Source organism: Pinus tabuliformis, chromosome 8 (genome assembly GCF_031772625.1).
Source record: "Pinus tabuliformis cultivar Carrire ecotype Pingquan chromosome 8, CPIR1, whole genome shotgun sequence".
In the NCBI taxonomy this organism is placed as follows: Eukaryota; Viridiplantae; Streptophyta; class Pinopsida; order Pinales; family Pinaceae; genus Pinus; species Pinus tabuliformis.
Window position 1 is genome coordinate 178,337,375 of NC_142294.1, and position 13,122 is coordinate 178,350,496.

Sequence of the window (13,122 nt, forward strand, 5' to 3'; positions counted from 1 at the left end):
CATGCAGTACCTTGGTTTCCATTTGACCCTATTGGTGGATACCTCGCCTCTGTGTCAGCTTTCATTATTGGTTGATTCAGAGGGTTTCTGTCGTGCGCTAGCCACATCTTGTGTACACCGGAAACATACTTCGGTTGGGTTACTACATCTTTTTCGTTCGATTCCTTCCACATTATTGGCCTACGGGTTACACTCACGCTAGATTGATGAAGGATGCCTTAATGCCTTCCTTCTAGTGGATCTTTCCCTATCGACTCTGACTCATTGCTCTGGGGCAAAGATCTAGAGTCCATTTGGCAGTACCTTGGGGTTTGCAGTCATTAGTGGCAGATCCTTCGCTATCGACAGTGGGAAATCATCATTGTCTCCTGATCGATAGATTCTTATAGGTGTTCGACTCCAGCTCATCTATTCACACTTGTTAGATTGTACTGGGTACCTTGATGCTCATTATCATTATCGGTGAGTAGTCTCGCGTTTTTTAACGGTATACATTAATGACCGGTAATCAAACGATTTCTCACATGGTCGACTTCAGATCATTTATTCCCATGGTGTAGAAATGTACCACAGCGGTCGGTGAAGACCTCAGGTTGTATCAGCATTCATTGGTTCACTTGACAGTTGCTCCTGTTGCTGCTAGTTGATACCACTCCACTTTGTATGTTGCAGTTAGTCATGGCGACATTCTATATGCTGGCACCTGAGTTTGTAGTATAGTACCATCCTATTCCATCATGTTCAGTTGGTACCTTTTGGGATCAGTTTTTGATATCAGTGATCCGTTGCATCTTTTAGCATCATTGACAGTCTTATATGTGATATTCAGACATGTACTTGTTCATTATGATCAGATGATCCATTATGTATCTTTCAGTCATTTATACTTGTATACTTAGTGGATCCGCTTGTACTTGATATGCGGACATGCTTTAATTTTTCTGAGAATGGGTATGCCTGCCTCAGACAGTGTTTCTTTCTGATCTCCTTTGGTGGCTTGGCAGGCTGAATTCTGGTGAAGTCCTCCTTGGTTTTTGACAGACTTCCTTTCCATATACTCGCATAATATATTTTGGCCATCATGTACCCCTTCTGACCTCATATATTAGTGGGCATCTATTATAGCTCCAAATCTCACTCTTATGGTTTGTGATGCTGTAATCATGGCCTAGGGCAACCCCTCCTTCCAGACCTGGTCCTAAAATTTAAAAAACAGTGTTTTATCCCTTATACACGACATTGTCCTGAGTTAAATGCGTGTATACGCGGGTCTGTGTATATCCAACCCGCGTATATGTATTAAGACACTTAAAAAAATATAAAATTCCTTATTTTCGGGCGGAGATCGTGAGTTTTACCTACTGATCACCTGTTAGTGCCCGTGGCCCAACTGTTCCCAACCAAATCCCAACTAAAAAACTACTTTGGGAGAGGTATAAAAAGACCTCAAAGGGAAGGCCTAAAGGAGGAGAGAAGAGAGAGAAAGGTTATTATGCTGAGATTTTTCCCCTGACCAGGCCTGAAGTCCCTTGTGCCTTCTGCACTTCCCCCATTTGTACAGGAAACTCTTGTTTCCTTGTGTGTGTTGATGTTCATCCATTACTTGTGACATCATGGAGAGAGTCATGGAAGGAGTTTGTTAAAGGCTTGAGGCTGGAACGGATCCGGAAGGAAGCTTTGCTTGGAGCCTGCTGAAGGTGACTCAGGTGAAAATGTTCCTTTTTCATGTACTTTATTTGTCAATAATAAAAGAAACACATGTCTTGGTTCCCGAAATGAATCCTCTTTATGTTAATGATATTCATGTTTAGAATTCATATGTAGATGGTTGTTTGGATTTCATAACTAACTACCTTTATTTATAACATGAAGATGGTTTCTTTATAAGGTTTTGTCCATACACTGTTGTGTTCTTTGAATTGGTTGTTTTGCAAGACAAAAGAGAAGAAGGGAACTCCAAGAAGGGTTTGGACCCTAAAGGCCTTCTCAAACGTAGGACCTAAGGTACGTACCCTTTACAATAGAATTTGCTTATAATAGCATAATGGCTGTGTGAATGTGTGCTTCTTTGAATAGACAACTTTCAGTCTGCTAGGGTTTCAACCCAAAAAGCCCTAGGGGAACATTTCCCTCCAACAATTATGACAATGAAGAAGATGGGGATTATTTTCCCACATCAAATCACACTGATTCTGAAGAAGAAACCAATGAAGCACCAGAAGAAGAGACAAAGATAGAAGAAAAGACTCAGTCCAGGTATGTTCAGAAAAATCATCCAGAAACTCAAATTTTAGGAGAAAAAGAGGCAGGTGTACAGACAAGAAGAACTATTACAGAAACCTCAAGCTATCTAGCATTACTATCCTCCACTGAACCTCAAAATGTAAATGAAATATGCAAAGATGAATGTTGAGTCAAGGCCATGAATGAAGAACTTGAGCAAATTGAAAAGAATAATACTTGGGAATTAGTTCCTATACCTCATGATAAAAATATCATAGGAACTAAATGGATATTCAAAAACAAGCTGAATGAAAATGGAGAAGTTATTAGAAACAAGGCCAGACTTGTTTGTAAAGGGTATGCTCAACAAGAAGGTATAGATTTTGAAGAAACTTTTGCACCTGTTACTAGACTTGAAGCCATAAGGATGTTTCTTGCTCTTTCTAGCTTTCAGAAATTCAAAGTATACCAAATGGATGTAAAATCTGCTTTCCTTAATGGAGATTTAGAAGAAGAAGTCTATATTGAACAACCAGAAGGATTCATTCTTGGAAATGATGCAAAACTTGTATGCAGACTCAGAAAGGCTCTCTATGGTCTAAAACAGGCTCCAAGGGCCTGGTATTACTACCTTGAAAAATATCTACACCAACAGGGTTTTCCAAAAGGGTCAACAGATAGCAATCTATATACAAAGATTGACACTGATAAATTGCTAATAATTGTCGTTTATGTTGATGATATCATTTTTGGTAGCAATGAAGAATCCATGAGTCAGAATTTTTCTTCAGTAATGCAGCAAGAATTTGAAATGTCCTTGCTTGGTGAACTTACCTATTTTCTTGGTCTACAAGTTCAACAAAATAAAGATGGTATTTTTCTTTCACAAACCAAATATCTCAAACAGATATTGAAAGAGTACGGCATGGAAGATTCCAAACCTGTATGTACCCCAATAATAACAGGATGTAGTCTCAGCTCAAATGATGAATCAGCAGCAGTACATCAACCAACTTACAGATCCATGATTGGCAGTCTGCTTTATCTAACAGGTACCCGACCTGACATCATGCATGCAGTAGGAATAGTTGGAAGATTCCAAGCAAATCCAAAGGAATCACACCTTTAGGCGGTCAAAAGAATTTTTAAATATCTTCAAGGAACACAGACCTTTGGTTTATGGTATCCTAGAGATACAGACCTTACTCTTCATGCATATACAGATGCAGATTGGGCAAGAAGTGTTGATGACAGAAAAAGCACTAGTGATGGTGCATTCTATATGGGTTCTAGGTTAGTGTCTTGGTTCAGCAAGAAACAAAGTTCCATTACGTTATCTACAGCTGAAGCAGAATATGTGGCCACTGCATCTTGCTGCACACAACTACTTTGGATGATGCAAACATTACAAGACATTCAGATCACATGCACTCCACCCATCTCCATTCTATGTGATAATACAAGTGTCGTCAGCATTTCAAAGAATCCAATCATGCACTCCAAGACCAAGCACATACCCATCAAATACCATTTTCTACGTGAACAAGTGCTTGAACAAAAGGTCAAATTGGAATATGTTCCCTCCAAAGAACAGGTTGCTGATATATTCGCTAAACCACTGCCCAGAGAGACATTTGAATATCTCAGACAAAAGTTGGGAGTAGTTGCTGCATCATCCTACTGTTAAATCAAACTTTTCAGACAAAGGTGATTATACGCAAGTTTCCTAAATTGAATTCGCGTACACATGCAGGTTTCTGTGAGTCAAGGGGCGTTTATGTTTTTCAGGCAAGAAAAACCAGTGGGGCAGGCTCTGATATGGGTACTTTGACTGATATTGATGATATGCTATGTTCATTTTGCATAGGTAGCACTGGTTCTGGGGGAGCATTAGCCTTCACATACATTTAGCATTGTTGGCATTATGGTTACTGAGTCCAGCTATGGCTTCAGATATTTATATTTGTTGCTCAAGTCATGTAAAAATCTAGGGTGTGATATGTCTTCTCATACATTTGGATGGGTCCTCTTGGACAAATTATGCAATTTATATCCCCACTTTACATGGGATGGATGATGTAACATTTCTTGTTTTTGTCATGTATAAACAATTAGTGTATCCCCACTTGGTTGGGTGGATGAGTCAAATTTGGTATATCCCCACTTGGTTGGGAGATGGATGTATGTATAAGTAATTGGTGATAGGAAGGTCATTGATAGAGTCATGTTATTCTTTTAGAAAATATTTTTGCAGACTTTTCTTGTGCTTAGGGGGAGCATGGACTCAATCATGGGAGCTCAATCAGTACATTTCAGCATATTAGAGAATTCATCATGTACACAGGGGGAGCGTAACCAGCATAATGTATGTCAGAGGGGGAGCATGACCCTTTGCCCTTAGTGTCAAAGGGAGAGAGTGACTTGGTGTGTTGTTGTTGCCATCAAGTCCAAAGGGGGAGATTGTTGGCATTATGATACAGGTATTGTCCTTGATGGAAACTCACTCAGATGAAAGATCACAGTACAGCAGGTTAACAACAAAGAATTACAGATCAATCTACACAGAATGAAGAAAGAGAGGTATACGCAGGTTCACCTTGACCAAGCTGTGTATACACGCAGGTTCACTGACCACAAGTAGCATATACGTACACACGCACTTTCACAAAAGGAAAAGCGCGTATACCTTGGAAAACTAAGTTTTTGGTCCGAAGTATTTGGTCCATGGTATTGGTCCAAGGTATCTGGTCCGAGGTATTGACCCTAGGTATTTGGTCCAAGGTATTGGTCCTAAGTGGTTTTGGTCCATGGTATTGAGAAAGGCCTAAAACTATAAAAGGAGGAGAAGATCATTAGGCCAAGTGTGTAAGTATCGAATATCTGATGAAGTGTGAGATATAGTATGCAGGTTATTGGCTTATGGTGCTTTGCTAGATCTAAACCAAGGATGAACCCTAGCAGTTGATGAGGGATACGACCTAATGATGGATCGAGATCTTAAGGCTTAGATTGAATTATCATTATATGGTTTGATCATGCATAATCTAGATCTGAATACTGATGCATGTGTTATTCTGTAAATATCATGATCTGGGTATAACTGAAGTCTGGAATAGCTGAAAAATTATGAATTAATATTTACAGATGTGTACGTTGGTTGGCTTTGATAAAAGAGCATATACACGCAGGTTTGACACATGGAAGTAGCGTATACCTTATAAAATATGTTTCAGTTTTTTCTGTTTGTTGTTGCAGAGTTCTGGGTTCTGCTTTAGGTTCTGGTGACTGTATTCTGGTGACAGTGTTCTGAATAATCAGTTTCAGGTTCAGTGATTGGTTGATATAGATGTACTTGATGATTTTATTGCAGTTATGATGTTGCTGATGGGTCCAGTATGAAAATTGAATGAAACGTGGCCTTTAGATTGTGGTGTTGTGTTCCAGGAGTATCCAGTCTGAAAATTCATGAAACGTGGTCCCTGGTAGAAGAGTGGAGTTTTCTGTAGGCTGGCACCTACGTACTAGTAAACATATTGGCTAGTACAAGGGCTAGGGGGCTATAGCTCCCTTCTAGTAGAAGCTGGAGAATGAGAGAAGGTTGTAACCTTATGTAGGTAGAAGCTTGTGTACTGGTATAATTCTGCACCAGTACAAGATTGTAATCAAATTTTCTTATTATTAAAAGAAGGCAGAGATGATAGAAGCAAGTGGTTTTCACCCACATTGGGTTTCCACCTTATATCTTGGTGTTCATGTGTGTTACTTATGTGTGATGCTTTATTCTACTTTTACTGCACTGTCTAATAAATCTTTGATATACTGGTTAAAGTTCAATGCATGATAAATTGGGTAAATCTAAAGTTCTCTGCATATACGCTGGTTGCTTTAAGTAAAGTCGTGTATACACGCTAGTTCACTTAGCTGAAGTAGCATATACAAATCTATTTGGGAAATTAAATTATTGATCTGATAATACTGATTCACCCCCCCTTTCAGTATTATTTCCAACAAAGTAGACCTAGAAATAACAAGGAAATTATCTCTACAATGCTTTCTCCAAAACCGAACAACGTGTGCTTCTTACACCAAGATGAATCTTGTGAAATTAGAATGAATAAGAGGACTAGGTCATGCTTTGTTTGTCTTGTTCATCGTAAAATTCTTAAACTTCAATTAATGTTATCACATGATAATGTTGTACGTTTACATTCAAAGTTGAAACTTATTGAAATTTGAATTCAAACAACATGATATTTAGCACATTCACACACTCGAAGATCTTCCAGGCTACCTTAGATACGTTTTAGAAACATATTAGACTAATTTACACACAAATATCAAATCACCCATTTTTATATAATAAAAAAACGTTTGGAACTCCAAAAAGATCAATCTATCCTCGAATTGATTGATTTACGTCTACGCAAGCCTCAATGACATTACAATCAAAGCAAGGACATTCCGACAACTCCATTTGATTCGGCTATTGAAATATGGCAACAAGAATATTCCTATTTAATTTGTCCTTGAATTAAATTGTGAATTAAAATCGAATTTAGTCTTAACAGCTACTTGGAAATAATTAATTAATTTATTTTAAATTAATTAGTTGGAGAAATTCAAGTTAGATGTCTTTCTGAAGTCATGCAAGAGTTATCCCTTAAATTAAGGAGATAAGATTGAGTTATATTTGAGTTGTAATTAGTTAACTTAGTTTACTAAGTTAAGTCCAATTAAATTAGTTCCAAACTATTTGAGGAACTAATAGTGAGTTAACAGTCAGTTGATGCATTAATGTACTCAACTAGTGCCACTCCAGTTAACTGAAGATTCCCTCATCAGAAACTCATGCATGTCTATTCTGAGAAAGACCCAGTTGAGATTAATGTTCAAGGACAATGTACTATCAGTTGCATGTGTTTTCTCATGGAGAAAACTCATGCATGCAGTCAAGGATTTATCCTTGAGGATTGCGCAATTTTGAAGGAGGTTTTCCACTTGGTAATAGGAGAATCATCCACAAGGAACAACACAAGGAAATAGGAGCTTGGAGGGTAGAGAGGAAGGCTGGAGAGAAGCCAAGATTTCCTGTGAGCATTTGTGAGGATTGTACTAAGAGCTGGCTAGCTGTGAGAGCTAAGGCTTTGTATAATTCCTATGTATTTCCACCATGTATGATAATACAATAGTGTGGGGTTTTTAGCTGAGGCTTTCCCCAAATTATTTCCATGTGTATTGTGCCATAGATTCTTCTTCTTCTGGTTATATTGTTCAGCTCGATCTTTAAGCTTCCGCAAATTTATAGTAGAAGTAGGTTATAGTATTCTGCTTTGACTTATATTGCATTATCGGGTTAACCTATCACAGATTTTCTACATGGTATCAGAGCTGTGAACAGTATACTGAGAAGAGAATTCAAAGTTTGAAGTTTGAGGTTGCAGGTGCAATTCGAATTCATATCATACTTCAAGGTTGACTAATGGCATTCTATGGCTTGAGACTCGAGTACGCCTTGGAAGGTAGCTTGAATTACATAGCATGGAAAGATAGAATGGAGATTGTATTAGAAGACGATGGCTTGAAGGAATTCATTGGTCAAGAAATCCCAAAGCCAGCTTCAACTAATGCACAAGAGTTGGCTGAGTGGAAGAAGTGTGTGGTGAAGGCGAGACAAATCATCCTTGAAGGAGTTCGAGACCATATTGTCTCAAGTCTCCATGGGAAGGATACTCCATTTTCAATGTGGAAGACATTGAAGGATGTCTACCAGAATAGTAGCAACCAGAGGAAATTGGTGCTCAAGGATAAGCTTCGAAGAATCAAGATGGAGAAGGGTGATACTACTTCCACATATCTGAACAAGCTCACCACCTGCAGAGATGAGCTTGGCAGTGTGGGAATAACTACTTCCGATGATGATATGGTGAGTCTCGCTCTCCTTAGCCTTCCAAAGAGTTGGAATAGCTACTAGGACTCTATGAATGGAAGGGAGAAAATGTCGGATTGGGAACAACTATGGTTGGATCTTATGTAGGAGGAGCACATGAGATGGTTCTTCATCCAAGAATGATGATGAAGAAAATCTGGCCTTGGCAAGTAAGGCAAGCAAAGGGAAGGGGAAGGCTTCCCATTTCAAATCGAATTCTTCTCATGGAGGGAAGAAGGATGACATGTCTAAAGTAAGATTCTTTAATTGTCATAAGATGGGACATTATGCGAAAAATTGCCCATCGAAGAAGTCCAAGAAGGGATCCTTGGAAGGATCGGAAGGTGAGGCATTAGCCTCTCAGTTCAAAATGGACTTTACCCTCATCACATGCATGGTGTCATCGATGATGGGTTGTGTCTGGTATCTTGACAGTGGAGCCTCATTCCACATGATCGGTGATAAAAATTTATTCAGTGCCTTGGAGGAGAAAGACCTCAAGATGCGCATAGAGATGGGTGACGACGGAAGGTATAGTGTTTCAGGAGTGGGCACGGTTGCTTTTCAGAGGGAGCATGGAGCTCCTCTCACCTTGACAAATGTGATGTATGTGCTTGGACTAAAGAATAAATTGGTATCGATTGCGATGTTGGAGGACAAAGGCTGCGATGTTGTCTTCACTAAAGGAAAGGCGTTCCTAAGACACATAGCCACGGGTCAGACCAAGAGGATAGGGATTCGGGTGAAGAATCTCTATAAACTAGAGGTAGATGATTGTGCAGCATTGAGTACGAAAGAAGAATTGGTGCAAAGCCAAGACATTGGCGAGTTGTGGCACAGGTGGTTGGGCCATTTGCATCATGGGGCTTTGAAGATAATGCAGCAGATATCTACAGGACTTCCTAAAGGTAAACTTGAGCAAGTTGACACATGCAAAGGTTGTACCTTGGAAAAGTACACCAAGTCTTCCCTTCATGATCGAGACAGTCGAGCAGAGGCTATCTTAGAGAGAGTTCATACTGATTTGTGTGGACCATTCTCCATGGCATCCATAGAAAAGAAAAGGTATTATGTGATTTTCATTGATGACTATTCTCGTAAATGCTGGATTTATTTCATGCAGAAGAAGGATGGGGAGTTGTTTGTGTCTCAGGGCAAGTATGCCAACAAGATACTCAGGATATTCCACATGGAGAAGTGCAAGCCCATGCAGATTCCTCTAGCAGGTAACTGGAGGAAGGAGGTTGCTACTTCAAGAGAAGTGGTAGAGGCTACTATGTACATGCAACTTGGGGGTTCACTCATGTACTTAATGAACACATGACAAGATTTGTGCTATGCGGTGAACTAGCTGAGTCAAGTGATGGTTCAGCCTACCAAGATGTTTTGGAAGGCGGAAAAGCATGTATTGAGATACCTCAGAGGCACATCTCAGTATGGATTATGGTACAGACGGATAGAGGGAGTGAAGCTACAGGGCTTCACTGATGCAGATTGGGCAGGGAGTCCATCAGATTGGAAGAGCACATCAGGAGGGATTTTCAACCTTGGGTCAGCGGCAATTTCTTGGTACAGCAGGAAATAGAGGTCGGTTGCACTCAGCTCGGCAGAGGCAGAATACATGGCTGCAAGTCAGGCAGCATATGAGGCCATTTGGATGCGGAAAATCCTAGTTGGTTTGTTTGATCAGAGGATGGATCCAACTGTGATCTATTGTGATAATCAGATTTGTATCAAACTCTCTGAGAATCCAGTATTTCATGATAGGTCCAAGCACATCGACATCCGGTATCATCATCTCAGAGACTGTGTAGCGAGGAGGATCATGTTGCTGTAGTATATTTTGACAGAGGAGAAAGATGTTGACATTTTGACAAAGGCATTGTCAAAGTGTAAATTCGAGTTCCATAGAAACAGAATCGGGGTGGCAGATAATCCCTTTCTTGTTGAGAGGGAGTGTTGAAATATGGCAATAAGAATATTCCAATTTAATTTGACCTTGAATTAAATTGTGAATTAAAATCGAATTTAGTCTTAACAGCTACTTGGAAATAGTTAATTAATTTATTTTAAATTAATTAGCTGGAGAAATTCAAGTTAGAAGTCTTTCTGAAGTCATGCAAGAGTTATCCCTTAAATTAAGGAGATAAGATTGAGTTATATTTGAGTTGTAATTAGCTAACTCAGTTTACTGAGTTAAGTCCAGTTAAATTAGTTCCAAACTGTTTGAGGAACTAATAGTGAGTTAACAGTTAATTGATGCATTAATGCACTCAACTAGTGCTCCTCCAGTTAACTGAAGATTCCCTCATCAGAAACTCATGTATGTCTATTCTAAGAAAGACCCAGTTGAGATTAATCTTCAAGGACAGTGTACTATCAGTTGCATGTGTTTTCTCATGGAGAAAGCTCATGCATGAAGTCAAGGATTTATCCTTGAGGATTGCGCAATTTTGAAGGAGGTTTTCCACTTGGTAATAGGAGAATCATCCACAAGGAACAGCGCAAGGAAATAGGAGCTTGGAGGACAGAGAGGAAGGCTGGAGAGAAGCCAAAATTGCCTGTGAGCATATGTGAGGATTGTACTGAGAGCTTGCTAGCTATGAGAGCTAAGGCTTTGTATAATTCCTATGTATTTCCACCATGTATGATAATACAATAGTGTGGGGTTTTTACCTGAGGCTTTCCCCAAAGTATTTCCATGTGTATTGTGCCATTGATTCTTCTTCTTCTAGTTATATTGTTCAGCTCTATCTTTAAGTTTCCGCAAATTGATAGTAGAAGTAGGTTATAGTATTCTACTTTGATTTATATTGCATTTTCGGGTTAACCTATCACAGATTTTCTACATCAGCCCCAATTATTTTTCGATCATCCAAACTGTAGCGCATCAAAATTTGAATTCAAACATAATAATAAATTAATATGTACATTTCAAATGCATATATAAGATATTAAAATCAAAAGTACTAACCACTTTAATTTTTATTTTTAGAAGACAAAATAGAAGAGATAATAATTAGGCTCTACACCTCATATGGATATAATCCACTATAAAAAATATTAAAATTAAATTAAAGTCTAGAGATCTTCCACAAAAATATCAAGATTATCAACTCACATTGGAATTTTATACTTACAATATTGGCGTGTAATTGTCGTGGAATTTTGTATTGTTTATGACCAATTTTTGTTTGGGCATCAGGATCCTTAATTTGTTTTTGTGGCGAAATATCCCAATTGGTGTATAAAATTCCAGAATCTTTCTCCTTGTTATCAATGAGAATGATGTAAGTAGCATCAGGGCGAATAATAAAAGTATAAACATGAGTAAGTTGATTTGTTTCACAAGATACCTCCTCCTTAATAGGATGGTTCTTTTCAGCATGACCAAGAATTGCATGAACCTTCTTTGTACTATAACCACATATGTCTGGACCAAACATGATGTTGTAAGGTGTATCTCCACCAAATTTCTTTTGGTCAACATCACCACTCAATAGCTTCACATATCCACCACCGAAGTCAAGTTTATGCTCATGCTTGACAAAAAAATTGAAGAACAAATGTCTTATCCTTGTTATTAAACTCTAGCAACTCAACTAAAATGGAAAAGAAACGTGCATCTAGATGAGTTTAAATCCCTTTGTCATTGGGGTCCCATTCCATTTTCCAACAGTGTGAATCCATTCCCCTACTGCACCCTCATCCTTCTTCCAATCAGATATCACCCAACGATTTTCCCATCCATTGTTGAATCACTCTTTGAGATAAACATGAGTGGAGGATATCGAAGCAAAACACATGAGCAAGAGGGACAACTTGACCAATCCTATAGACACCATTGTCAAGGGTTTGAATTTGATCTAACATCAGACATGGATCTATACATCTAAAATGCAAGTATACTTTAGCAAACAGATATATACACCTGAAATGCAAGTATACCTTCAACAAATGCTTCAGAACTAGAGAGACATCATTAATCGCAAGGCCTAGAGGTTCATGGAATTGACATCTCTCATGAATTTCTCGTACCCCAATTTTTTTCAGCTCAAATATGTAAAACTTTCTCAAGCTCTCCACAAACATTGTGAAGCTCTACGCAAAGACAGGTAAAATTGGAAGCCAAAAACAGACATACATGTGTCGATATCCTTGTATGAAGAACGCAATGCGGAACAGGAGGAGGTGATGAGTGTTTATTATGTGGCAAAGAAGCCTCGTGAATGAATCAATATCTTAATAATCATCATTTTTCCATGTCTCTCTCTCATCAACATTTATTATTGTCCCATGCAAACTTACAACTTTTCAATACACCCATCTATACAGGACAAATTCAATGATCGTATATGAGTGTGGAATTATTATTTTTGTGCATTACTGCTCATTAGTCGAATATTAAATAATTTTCACATAGGTTTTGAGTTTGGAAGTGATTGTGATGGATCGAGCAAGAAACAATGATATGAGATTAGTTGATTCTCTTGATTCACATATAATTCTAGACCTCAAACAGGCAATAGAAATCCATCCATATCATTCATAAATTCCTTTGCATTTTTAAGGTTGTATTCAGAGAATTGGGCGACAACTTATTTCGGGGATAAATAATACTTTCATTTTCCCCATAATCTAGTTGCTCATGTGCATTAATATATTGATAGTGTAGTTACTAGAAAATTTTGTTATATTTCATTTTGTTTAAAAAATAAATGATGACTCAACCATTTGATTGGATTAACGAGTTTTTCACTAACAATATGAATCGAATGGGAATTATCTATGAGTGGGAACAGATCATATAGTTTATGAGAATCTGTAGGAATTTACAGGGTAAGTTCCTCAAAAATAACACCAAAAGGACACCGCTCACAACCAGATCTCAAATCAATACACCAGTATTTTTGACGTGGTTAAAACCCTCAAAGTGCAAGGAGGGAAACAGTCCACGGCCTGTCCCAACGTGG

The 13,122-nt window shown here is 38.4% G+C and overlaps 1 pseudogene; it reads right to left on the reverse strand.

Moving 5' to 3' along the window:
• The window catches only part of LOC149234713 (calreticulin-like), a 56,037-nt pseudogene extending 44,043 nt beyond the window's left edge, over positions 1-11,994 (reverse strand).
• Positions 11,995-13,122: the final 1,128 nt, after the last annotated feature.